Source organism: Mirounga leonina, unplaced genomic scaffold (genome assembly GCF_011800145.1).
Source record: "Mirounga leonina isolate KUSES-001 unplaced genomic scaffold, KU_Mleo_1.0 Mir_95, whole genome shotgun sequence".
Classification (NCBI taxonomy): domain Eukaryota; kingdom Metazoa; phylum Chordata; class Mammalia; order Carnivora; family Phocidae; genus Mirounga; species Mirounga leonina.
This window is the reverse complement of record NW_023270865.1, coordinates 9355511-9368844: the sequence shown is the minus strand read 5'-3', so window position 1 is coordinate 9368844 and position 13334 is coordinate 9355511. Positions and strand designations below refer to the sequence as shown.

Here is a 13334-nt window from a genome sequence, read left to right as displayed (position 1 = left end):
GCCTCTTAGCTTTGTTGACTCTTTCCGTTGCTGTGCAGAAGTTTTTTTATCTTGATGAAGTCCCTATAGTTCATTTTGCTTTTGTTTCCCTTGCCTTTGGAGACATGTCTTGAAAGAAGTCGTTGTAGCCAATCTTGAAGAGGTTACTGCCTAAGTTTTTTTTTTTTAAGATTTTATTCATTTATTTGAGAGAGGGAGTGAGTGGGAGCAGGGGCAGGGGCACGGGGGAGGGAGAAGGAGAGGGAGAGAATCTCAAGTGGACTCAGAGCTCGATGAGGGGCTTGATCTCATGACCCTGAGATCATGACCTGAGCTGAAGCCAAGAGTCGGATGCTTAACCAACTGAGCCACCCATGTGCCCCCTCATTTAAGTTATTCTTAAGGCTTCAATCACAGACTGCAATGATATCACTTATCTGTGCAATCTAAAAAAGCTGAACTCATAGAAACAGAGTGGAATGGTGGTTACCAGGGGCTGGGGGAGGAGGAAGTGGGGAGATGTTGTTTAAGAATACAAACTTGCAACTAGTAGATAAATAAGTTCTGGAGATCTAATGCACAGCTTGGTGATTATAATCAATAATACTGTATTTATAAATTTCAAAGTCACTAAGAGACCAGATCTTAATGGTTTTCACCAGAAAAAAAGAAATGATAATTATGTGATGTGATGGAGATGTTTATTAATGCTAAGGTAGTAATCATATTGCAATACATAAATATATCATATCAACACCTTGTACACCTTAAATTTACACAGTGTTTTATGTCAATTATATCTCAATTTTAAAAATTGTCAGTCCAGCTCTGATCTCTTTACTGAGCTTTAAAAGCAAGTATCTAATTATCCACCAGACATGTCAATTTGAATACACTACAGATCAAACAAACCAAACCTTCCTCTTCCCCACAAGCCTTATTCTGTGACCAACATCATGATTCTTTGTTCAAACCACAAACCTGGGCAGTAGCCTTGATTCTTGTTTTCATCAGAGTCTACCTTCTCTGTTTGAAGTCCTGCTATGTCTATTTCTTAAATACTTCTCAAACTTGTTTGATTCACAATTTCATTAATCCAATTTAGGCTAAAATCATATCAACCAAAACTCAAGCCACAATTCTCCAAATGGCCAGTGGACTTTTATTATTGATAATCTGAATCCCATCATTTGCCGATCAGGGGATTAAGTGTCTTAACAAAATCCACAAAGTCCTGCATGTTCCAGGTCCTGATAAACTCTTAACTCTCTGGACACAGTGTACTGAGCTGCTTGCAAGTTCCATAATTCTCTCTCCCCTTGGAGATCTTGAAAATTCAATTTCTTCCTCGTGGAACACTCTCACATAGCCCTCCTTTCCTTGCATAAATCCAACTTGTTTCCAGACACCTTGCCCTCCAGGAAGATTGGAGATGGACCCTCACGTTGTCCCCAGAGCCTCCTGTTTTTCTCCCATCACATCCCCACTCTATTGCTTCCTTACCTCTGTCTCCCGTTAGGTCCAAGAGACTACAACTTCTTCTCATCCAGCCTGGTAATATCTCTAATGCTCAGCATTAAAGCCAGTTCCTGGCTCAGAATGAAAGAAAAAAAAACAAATTGAATAAATCAAATAATGAATTAAAAACTTATAATAATTTAAGTGGATAACCCTGATTTGTTCACCACTCATCCCATTTCCAAGGTGGATTTGTTAAATTGAGTATTTTTCTTAAAAACCTTACAAGATGAAGTACTGAATCAACTGAGAAGGGAGATTGTTATAGTAAGTAGAAAGAATGCTGAATTAAGTCAGGATAGAGGAGACCCAGTTTTGAAATATATTTATACCTGTGAAACCATAACTGCAATCAAGATGGTGAACATGCCCAAAACTTGCCAAATTGTACACTTAAAGTAGTGTAGTTCAGTGTATGTCATTTACACTTCAATAAGCTTTTTTTTTTTTTAATGAGTAGCATTAAATTGGTCAAGGGAAAACAGTGACAATATAGGAGCTTTAAACATAACGCCTTAACATGTAACATGTGCATTCATTCACAGATGGTAGCTTTTGCTGTAAGGCAAAAGAGAGATAATCATATGATAGCAGCATAACAGGAGAGTTGAATTATTAAAAATACCACTCACCTGGATTGGTTACATGGTATGCTTCTTTCCACCATAGACTCTTCCATCCATCCTCTCCTGTAAAACATCATATAAACACAGAGAGAAGACACTTCACATTTTCTTTGCTACCAGTGAGTAAGTTGTAAGCCACTCCATGTGGGCATTTTTGCATTCTGTTAAAATTGATTAAAAATAAGGAAATAGGGCGCCTGGGTGGCTCAGTTGGTTAAGCGACTGCCTTCAGCTCAGGTCATGATCCCAGGGTCCTGGGATCGAGTCCTGCATCAGGCTCCCTGCTCTGCGGGGAGCCTGCTTCTCCCTCTCCCACTCCCCCTGCTTGTGTTCCCTCTCTCGCTGTGTCTCTCTCTGTCAAATAAATAAATAAAATCTTTTAAAAATAAATAAATAAATAAATAAATAAATAAATAAATAAATAAATAAATAATAAAAATAAGGAAATAGTAAAATTGCACGTTAGACTTTTGGAACTGGAGAGTACCTTACAGAATTTGGTTCATATTCCTAATATTGCAGATGAGCAATCTGAGATCCAGAAAATTGTCTGAGCTCTAAAAGGCCACACAGTGGGCACTTGGAAATAGCATTCATATCACCCATTTAAAAATCCCCCAGTAGAGGGGCACCTGGCTGGCTCAGTCAGTAGCGCATGCCACTCTTGACCTTGGGGTTGTACGTTTGAGCCCCATGTTGGGTATAGGGATTACTTAAAGAAATAAAATCTTTCAAAAAAACAAATTCCCCAGTAGAACACATTGCCAGAGGTCTTTTTTTTTTCTGAGTAGTTTTTTGATACAATTTATTATTTAATCAAATTCTGTATCAGTCATCTTCTCCAAAAAAGAATACAAATAATATGTCACCTGAGGAACTTCATTCTATCCACTTAGGCAAAAATTAAGGCTACTCCTCACTGCGTACATCCATTTTCACCACTGCCTTACAGTTTCTTTCAGGCCCACCAAAAGAATTATCCTGCTGAACTTTTCTTCTTCTCTAAATGTCTAAATTATTATATTTACATGGTAGGTGATTGGCCAAAATAAATCTACGTAATGAAATTTTGGATTCAGAGAAGTCTATCTGAGAAATCTACATTTTTACTGAAACATTTAGAGAAAAGCAGCCACAGAAGACCATCTCAGTATTATATTTCCTGTCAGCACTCTGAAAGATTACTTATTACCAACTACTTATTTTAGGCCTGAGCACTGAGATTATGGTTCGTTTAAAGATAAAACGTTTGAAGCGTTGGTGGTATAGTGGTTAGCATAGCTGCCTTCCAAAGATAAAACGTTTACAGTGGCTCACCATAAAGTTGCAATATATAAGCTTTCCATCGCTAGGCAATATTCTTCTATGGTAGTAGAATATCTGCCAGCAAAAAAAGTTTTTGCATTAATCATTGCCTTGACTCTTTCATTTTTACAAGCACTAAGCTACGTTTTGTAAGACTGAAAGGCATCTCAAAGAATGAAAATGCTGTTGGCTGCTTTGCTGACTGATCTTGTTTCCTTATTTATAAAATCATAAAAATAAGTCATTTTCTTTTTTTCTTTCCTTTTTTTTGGGGGGGGGAGGGGTGGTGGTTATTGTTGTAGTGATTATTGCTTTGGCCAAGTAGGGAGAAAAGATGGACAAAGAGAAAACATGAAAGATTGTTTTTCTTTTTCCAGTTACCTGGAGAGATGCATAAGGCATTCCATAAAGTATTTATGCTATGATTCTAATGAAATTACAGCCCTAGATAAAGTGACTAATTGTCAGAGTTGTCTTTTACACAAAGCAGCTATTGTATTAATAGCTTTTAATTATATTATTATGGCTACTATCTTTCAATTAAGTTATGCAAAAAATACAACAATGCGAGTTTAGCAATATCTAGAAGGATACAATGTGGTCTCTGTTACCCACTAGAAATGACCACTCATAGTACCCTTCCACATCTGAGCATCCCACTCAAAACGTGAAGATTTGATTCAGCTCAATGATTCATGAATTCACACAATCTGCTTGTTTCCATTAAGCACAAAACTGGTCTGTTTTAGTTCTGATAGGGCTTAAAACGCTAACTCGCATATAGCCAAATTACATAGCATGCCCTTACCAAACACACACTTCCCATTAATCAGGATTCTACTTGAAGACCATAAACAAAACTAGCTAGACTGCTCATGGGACATCTGTGTATATATTACATGAGTGTAGCTCAGCACATTTTCACAAAGCAAACACACCCATAAATCCAGTACCCAGATCCCAGACCGAGAACAGACATCACAATTCCAGATACATACCTCCCCTTTTGGGCATGACTCGCACCCACTGGGCAACCACTAGCCTGACTTCCAAGACTTTTGTAAGCATTGTGTGATCTTGACTTATTCGTAAATGGAATCGTTCCATTTTTGGAATGTTCACTATTCAATGGAATGTTCACTTCTGTGTTTAGCTCCTTTTGCTCAACATTAGGTTGATGATATTTATTTATCTTGGTGTGGGTAGTTGCAGTACATTCTCATTGCTAATTAGTATTTTAATTGGGCAGGCTTTCTAAGAGTTGAAAATCAATGTAGTTTTTATATGGTCAATATATTTTGTTCTATATGAATATATTATGTGACAATGTAGATGTATCTGCCAATTGGCAAGTTTTTAAAATAAAAATAAAAATTTATTATGTTTTCCCCTAGGTACCACTCTTTTCTTACAATGTTTTCCCTTTGTCTTTTGATTAGCTAGAGAGAATTATAGACGAAAATGTAGCTTGAGAGAAAAAATAGGAAATATCTGTTAACCATCCTCCACAGTAAATGTTAAAATCGCTATATACAAAATAATTACTTTTCAAATTTATAACATTCCCTGGTTTGCATTATGTCTACTCTCTTCAGTGTAAGGAGGTTTTACATCATATATTTGCATCATGCTTGAGAATAAAGCATTTTTATATATTTTTTTCATTTATATTCCACAGAACTCTGTTAGAAAGGGCAGTTATCTCTTGAGTACCTCTTATGTCTTGTACAACACTAACTATGGTGTGATATTTTTTAAAAGAAAACATCAACAGCCACAGAATGATATTATCATGGTTATTGTGCTTCAAGAAAATAGTTTGGGAGCTGAATATGACCAAGGCTCCTGGAAGTGCAGGGTAAGAGGAGAAAGTACTCACACTGGGAGAAAGCAACGGTCCTGTTTTCATAATACCTTTAATTCCCTTTCTCCCTTTTGAGAGTGTCATTTTCACCTACCAGCTTTTCTTATCCCCCCTCTTCTCACCAAAGTAGGACTTTGAGGTTGAATTTGAACTTGATACGAGTAGAAGAGGACCTATCAAGTTAGAAAGCTGTAGAGGGCGCCTGGGTGGCTCAGTCGGTTGAGCGACTGCCTTCGGCTCAGGTCATGATCCTGGAGTCCCGGGATCAAGTCCCGCATCGGGCTCCCTGCTCGGCAGGGAGTCTGCTTCTCCCTCTGACCCTCCCCCCTCTCATGTGCTTTCTCTCTCTCTCATTCTTTCTCTCAAATAAATAAATAAAACCTTTTAAAATAAATAAATAAATAAATAAATAAATAAATAAATAAATAAATAAATAAATAAATAGCTGTAGAAAGCACCCAGAGATAAATTTTTCAAAGGTAAATATCTCTTAGCTGGTAGCGAAGAGCCACATCCTCATCTGGGAGGGCTAGTCCTGGCCCCATACAGATCCACAGAGGCAGGAAGTCCTTAGAAGAGTGAGCTCTCAAAGCAATTGGTTGGGTTGTCAACATGTAAGAGTCTGAAGACAAGTCGTATGTTTTAGCCATGACAAATGGGAATCATGAATCCTTCTATAGGCTGTTCAAAGTTTGTGAGAAGAGAGGACCAAGAGGGAGAATGTCAGGACCAACATCCTAAAGGACATCATGCAGGGAAACATGGATATGATGTATATAACAGGCAAATGTCACCCAGTCACTGACTATTACAATGAACAAAGCAGGGACACAACCACAAGGTAAAATCAGCTGCAGGTGGATGGATATTCAGAATTTCAGCTTTAGAAATTCTGGTTTTCACCTGAATTATTTAGCTCTTATTCTAGGATTCCTTGTACTTCTGCCGGCTGGGGATGTAGTTGGCCTTGGGTCTGCATACCACTGATGCAAGGCTTACAGCATTTGATAGTCAGTGTTGGAGGGATGAGCTTAGCATAACATCACTCAACTGTTCTTTCCCTACCTTCCTCTTCGTAAAACTGGAAGGTTGAGTAAGAATATCTCTAAGGTATTTTGGTCGGCAATTCTCAATTTTTTCATCTTTTTATCATTTTCTCACATAATCTTTTTAGAGGTTAGCACTTCTTAAGGTCATCTCCACCATATGATTCTGAAAAGTCAGACTCATTGAAATAGCAGAATTAATCTTGCCATAAAAATAGGCAGAGGTCAGCACAGTATCTAAAGCCAAAAGGAAAAAGCAGGGGAGCCTGTGATGAGAAAATTCTGCTCGACCTCACCTTTCTATTTCCTTTGGCTTTGGCTTTTATTGGATGCTATATTTCTGGAGGAACCATTCCCATTTGCTGCAGGTAAATGGTTGTGTTCTGAATTTATTGAGACAAGCAGCAGAAGGTCAAGGTATAGGCCAAGGGTAACTAAAACAGGGAAAGAGAACATTTGAGAATGATGTAGACAAATGCGAACTTCATGGATTAATCATGTGTTGGCTGGAAAGTGGTAAGCATTTGCAGAAAAATATAACAGGCCTGATTTTAAACAGATAGAACAAAGGAAAACGCTGAGCCCATTTATTTTTTTCATTTCCTCCATTCCCGAAATTGTCCTGGGTTGCGACAAATAATTCTGACAAATGAAAGTCCTTAAAATTATAAAGCATTGCCTATGGAATTTTTGTATTAGTCATATACTTAACTAGTTTTTAAGAGGAAAAAAGCCTGTAATTTACATAATACAAATTCAGTCTCTGGATTTTTAAGAAACATGTAGGTAGCTGTTCTAACCAGATGATAACTTTTTTTTTTCCCCTAATGTAAATGGTCAAAGATATCTTACATTCAAAAAAAAAGAAGAAGATAGCAGGAAGGGAAGAATGAAGGGGGGGAAATCGGAGGGGGAGACGAACCATGAGAGACTATGGACTCTGAGAAACAGAGGCTTCTGGAGGGGAGTGGGGTGGGGGGATGGGTTAGCCTGGTGATGGGTATTAAAGAGGGCACGTTCTGCATGGAGCACTGGGTGTTATATGCAAACAATGAATCATGGAACACTACATCAAAAACTAATGATGTAATGTATGGTGATTAACATAAAATAATTTTAAAAAAGAAAGAAAAAATAAAAATAACCATCTGAATGGGTTAACTGAGCACAGATGTTCTTATGAAAAATAAATAAAAAGGAAATGAGAAGCTGTAAATCTTATACTGTTTCCTTTACAATAAATAGATTCTGTTATCACAGATTAAATAGTTTAGGAATGTTTTCCTTCTTAATAAATATTAAAAGCACTAAATTAGAATCCTCTTTTAATATAGCCCTATCTAGGACATGATACTATTTCTCCTAGGTTCCAAGTTGGTCAAAACAAGAAGTCTAATAAATAGCTTTTAGTTAATAGCCAAATAAACTTCTGAATATGAGTTCAGAATTTAAGTGAGATGCTCTTACAAATGTATATATAAGTATTTAACTTGGTCATTACCTGCTAAAAGAATGCAGTTCATATGTGTGTGTAAAGCAAGGGGACACTGTTGAAGAAAAGCAAAGTTTTCTTTAATTAAACTTTTTTATTTTGAGATAACTATGATTCACATGCAATGGTAAATACTAATACAGAGACATCTTATGTACCCTTTACCAGCTCCTTCCAATAGTAACATCTGGCAAAACTAAAATATTAATTATCACAACCATTATGCTGACATTGATGCAATCCACAGATCTTGTTCAAATTTTCATTGTATTTGTGTTTGTGTGTATTTAGTTCTGGTCAGTTTTATCACACATGTAGGTTTGTGTATCTACCACCACAGTCAAGATACAGAATACTTCCATCATCATATGGATCCCTCATGTTGCTCTTTTATAACTGCAAATCATTTTTCATCCCCCAAATGACAGGAGTCAAAATGAAAATGAAAGAAAAAGATTTTAAGGAAATTGGAAAAGATAAGAAAATATGAATGGGATTAGTAAGACACAAAAGAAGATAACAAGAAAGAAACACAGATAATGAATGCCTTGGCCTGGTTTTCTCCCAGAAAGCAGAGCCTGGAACAAAAACTCATATATAAGGCATTCATTCTGGAAATTGATACCAAGGAATCAAAATAAGATATTGGGAAGACTAAGACATAGAAGGTGAAAAAGTTAATTTAGTTGTCTGTCTTTGGAGCTGATCACCACTGAGTCTGGTGGAGTTTGATCCTGCTGGGACACATTGAGGAATGATGTAGAATGCACCCTAGAATTCACTAACAATGGAACAGAAAGGTGAGCCCTCCACTGGCCAAAGTCTGGTTCATAGGGCATTACCTCCTTCATACTTCAAGATACTCACATGGGTCAGAGCCAAGCTGGATCCTATGGAGAGCCCACGCTGCAGCATCTCAGAAGGTCCAGGACAGACCCTTATTGACACATGGTGCAGCTGATAAAGATGCAGTAGAGTTATCTTTGTGAAGCCGGTTGATAGAGTGAAGGATGCAGTATATGGTGGACTGAGCAGAAGTGGGATAGCACACAAGAAGTGTCTGACATCCTGAGTTTCATGGATGAAACAAGAGAACCACTGCTTAGTTATAAGCAAACTCCTCTCAGATGAGGTGCCTGATCAAACTTTTATTGCTTACCATCAAGGGCTTTGGGAAGGCTCCAATAAATTCCTTTGAACTGTCTTCCTTAAGCAATTGTTCCAGTGGACTTTACTATAGATTCTCCTTTCTGGAAAGACATCAAAATGAAATGATTAGAAGTGAATAAGTATGAAGCTCTGTTTTGTTCAGTAGTTTGTAAAATGCTTTTAAAAAGACCAATAGATTTTTAACAGAGGACAAAGAAGATAGAATTGATTTCAAAATCTTCTTGAAGTCAAACTAAATTATTAGTCTCCTCTGTCACTGAATAATTTAAATTATTTGGCTTTATGTTTTTGCCTAACAAACAACTATAATGAGACCCCAAATATACAATTATTAAACTAAATGAAATCAAATTTAAGATTATCAAGTGGCTGGTTGGTTGGGCATGAATTTTAAGGCCCTGTAGGACAAATATCCCACAGTGTAAACTAAAACTATGCTGAATTAATTACTTTGGTGGTGGTTGGGATGTAGAGGGGTTGTTTGTGCTAAGGTCAGACAGAGGTAACTGACTGAGGGTTTAGCTTGATATATTCAATCAGTTAGTTCTGGCCCTTGAAGTCAGTTAAAGTATCAGACTATTTTTGAGCATAATATAATTTCAAAGCCTTCAGAGTGAAAATACTACCAGACTGAAGTTTCTCTGTACTATTTTCATGCTCTGATCATAAGTTCTTCCTTATTTCCAAGTAGTATGAATAGACTGATAAGTAGGTGACCATATAACTTCTTGTTGCCCTGGATCCTTTAGAGGGTAAAGAGGGGACCATATCTAGTTTTTCTAAGTAAACAACTGTTAATTGGGACCATTTTGGGTTCACTAAATGTGTGGTCGTCCTATTTACAAAGGCTCTGGGAGAATCTTTAAAAGCAGCTCTCTTGTTTGTTTTTCCTAAGCCATAAGAGAAGTAATAATCATAATAATGACCATTATTAACAATGGTATTGATGGTTGAAAACTAGGAGATGCTGAGTTAGATGTTGAGTTGACAGATGCTGGTAAAAAATAATTAAAAATAAAAGTAAAATGAACATTATTTACCTGGGTAATATTGAATATTCATAAGGTTCTTGGGAACCTCAAAGAAACTGCAAGACTGCCTCACTGGAACCTTCTCTCATTCAAACCAAAGTAGCCTGAGTGTCAAGTACTCAGACAAAGCAAGGACCTAAGAGCCAATGAGTCAAAAAAATTGAGAGACCTTGGGATTCCTGAAGAAATGAAAAGCTATAGCATTATGCTTTCTGACCCGGGATCCTTCTGATCACCAGAACCTTAGACAGTAGGGTTCAGAGATCAAAGAACTCACAGTTCAGGATCAAATAACTAGGGTGCTGAACTAGGGCACTGCTCAAGGAACACACTCTTGCTCAAGGCTAAGACATGTGAGTTTCCTGAACAGCCCACTAATTTGGTGCTTTTTTACTATTACTATTGTGGGGCGGGGGGGGGGGCAGGTAGCAAAAGCAAAACAAAAAAACACATAACATGAGATTTACTCTATTAACAAAATTTTAAGTGTCCAGTACAGTATTGTTAACTATAAGCACAATGTTATATATCATATCTCTAGAACTTTCTTATCTTGCATGACTGAAACTCCATTACCACTGAATAGCACCTCCCCATTATTCTTCCTCACAACCCCCAAGAACCACTATTTTTATTTCGTTTCATTTTATTTTCTGTTACTTTAGACACCCTATTTATAGACTGTTTCAAAAATATTGTTCAATGGTTGTTTAGAATGAAAACTGAATGAATAATTGAAGAAAGACAAAGAAAGAGGAACCTCCTGTTCTCTGCCTGTCTCGCTGTGGTAGACTGAATAACCAACCCCCAAGTGTCTTAAACCCACAACTTGTGAATATGTTCTTTTACATGGCAAAAGGCACTTAGCAGACCTCTCTCTAAGTTAAAGATTTTAAGATTATCCTGAATTATTCAGACCGGCTCAGTGTAATCACAATAGAATTAGATTATAAGAGAGAAGCAGGAGTGGCAGGCAGAGAACATGATGTAACAATGGGAGGGAAGATGTGGTAACAGAACAAAGGTTGGAATGAGTCCATTGCTGGCCTTTAGAAATTGGAAAGGGCAAGGAAGTAGATTGTCCTCCAGACATAATGCAGCCCTGCCAACCAATTTTAAATGTCTGATGTCCAGAACAAGATACCAAATCTGTGGGACGCCTGCGTGGCCCAGTCGTTAAGTGTCTGCCTTCGGCTCAGGTCGTGATCCCAGGGTCCTGGGATCGAGTCCTGCATCAGGCTCCCCCCTCAGCAGGAGCCTGCTTCTCCCTCTGCCTGTTGCTGCCCTGCTCATGCTCTCTCTCCTTCTGTCTCTCTCTCTAACAAATAATTAAATAAAATCTTTAAAAAAAAAAAAGATACCAAATCTGTGTTATTTGAAGTCATCCAGTGTGTGGTCATTTGTTACAGCAACATGAATGGCAGCAAACTAATATAGAGACTGGCCCCAAGTTTGAAAACCTCACTCAACAAAACTAAGCATCTGCAGTTACCAGGATTCACCTCTTGAAAAGGTGATATAGCATCTTCACCTCACCTGAGCCCTCTGGTCTAACCAGGTGAGATCCGGTGATACTACTGACCTCTCTACATTATCAAGGTCGACACCATTAAATGTACAGACTTCTCATGAAAAGAGTGATGTCAAACACATTTTCTATTTCTCCCGACATTTCCAGTGATATTTTAGAGCCCAGTTATGCTTTCATGTCCCCAGAAAACAGCCAATGCCAGGTTGATCTGACCCTTAATCTTCCAGGGTTGGAAAATTGTAGGGTAGCCTACACTGCCAGCCAGAGTATTTTTTTTCTTTTCTTTCTAGTTTATGACATATGCTCTGAAGCAGAAGCAGATTTCTCAAAAGTCAAGGATAGAGGTTCTTTATTATCATCACCCTTCTTCTCTCCTAAATAGGGTAATCATTGCAGAGGTCACTAGACAGGGTCAAAACAGAACCAGAGGGGAACTCAAACGCCATGTCAATGAGGCTTCTGCCAACAATCTTATTTCTAAATTTCAACTCCTGCATCCCTTGCCTTGTTTTACTTTTTCTGTTTCCCTTAGCACATATTACCTTCCAACTCACTATGTATTTTTTTCATTTATTGTGTTTATTGTGTATTTTCCATCTTCTCATGCTAGAATGTAATGCACTGGGTCAGGATGTTTATCAAGGATCATTAACATACCCAAAAGACCTATACAGGAGTCTTTAAATGACTGTTCTGTTTCACCTCCGGGTATAACACCTGAAGGTAACTTGGGATTGTTAACCATTTTGGGTGAGGGTAACCATTTTGGAATGTGAGAGGTTTCTATTGCCAGTGAAAATTATTGTCATAGCATGCAAATGTAAGAACGTTACATAGTTACATTATTATTCATGACCTTGGTTGGTTGGTTGGTTGGTTGATTTGTTTATTTATTTATTTGTTTGTTTGTTTGTTTGTTTATTTATTTATTTATTTATTTCACTGGCAATAGAAACCTCTCGCATTCCAAAGTTTGAGAAATATTTAGAATAACTGAAATGAAATATTAGCTGTGTACACTGGCATTTGCAAAGCACTCCTTGGCATTTTGCTGCATCCGAATTTTATACGAGAAATTGACTGGGAACTTTAAGTGAACCAATTTTAAAGTGATAAATCATTTTTTTCCCCGAAGTGAAGTATGTACCTGGGAGTATGAGATCAGTATCCCAGTGCTCACTGCAGGAGTAACTTTAGAGTAACTAAACCGTTACAGTTATTTCTGAAGCTAGAGATTTACCTTTCTCCTTGCAATACTTGATGATATACTAGCATCAGATGCTGTCTTGATTCTACTCCGGAGGTGGCTGTATTTCTATCTGAGAACTGTTTAGCAGTCTTTGATTGACTACACATAGGATCTGGAGGATTGTTTATTGCATACATTCATTTTCTAGTAGTTTCCACTACGATTGGCTGTTCAAGTAATACTTCTATTGGAGTCAATGACTTCATATCTTCTCTTTCTTGGTCCTTTTTGTAACATGGCTACAGCATGACTTAGCATTCCAAGAAAACATTTCATTTCCCAAGGGATTTCCTGTTTCCTCCTACTTATGTGGCAACCATATTCAAAACAAACATTTCATCAAGACTCTGACACCTTGCCAATTTAGGTCAGGACAGGCATTCATGTTTTAATCAACAAAATTTAAAAGAGAAAGAAAGAAAAAGAAGAAAGAAAGAAAGAAAGAAAGAAAGAGAGAGAGAGAGAGAGAGAGAGAGAGAAAGAAAGAAAGAAAGAAAGAAAGAAAGAAAGAAAGAAAGAAAGA

At 37.4% G+C, this 13334-nt stretch overlaps 1 long non-coding RNA gene across 1 annotated transcript in view; it reads right to left on the bottom strand.

Moving 5' to 3' along the window:
- LOC118006233 overlaps positions 1 to 13229 on the bottom strand; it is a 42803-nt gene extending 29574 nt beyond the window's left edge. Inside the window, exons 1-5 of the long non-coding RNA XR_004678004.1 lie at positions 12803 to 13229; positions 8990 to 9080; positions 8698 to 8898; positions 2130 to 2186; positions 1483 to 1568 (exon numbers count right to left, since the gene is read on the bottom strand). This is a non-coding gene — a long non-coding RNA (uncharacterized LOC118006233). The remainder of the gene's footprint in view (positions 1 to 1482; positions 1569 to 2129; positions 2187 to 8697; positions 8899 to 8989; positions 9081 to 12802) is intronic.
- Between the last annotated feature and the right edge of the window lie 105 nt (positions 13230 to 13334).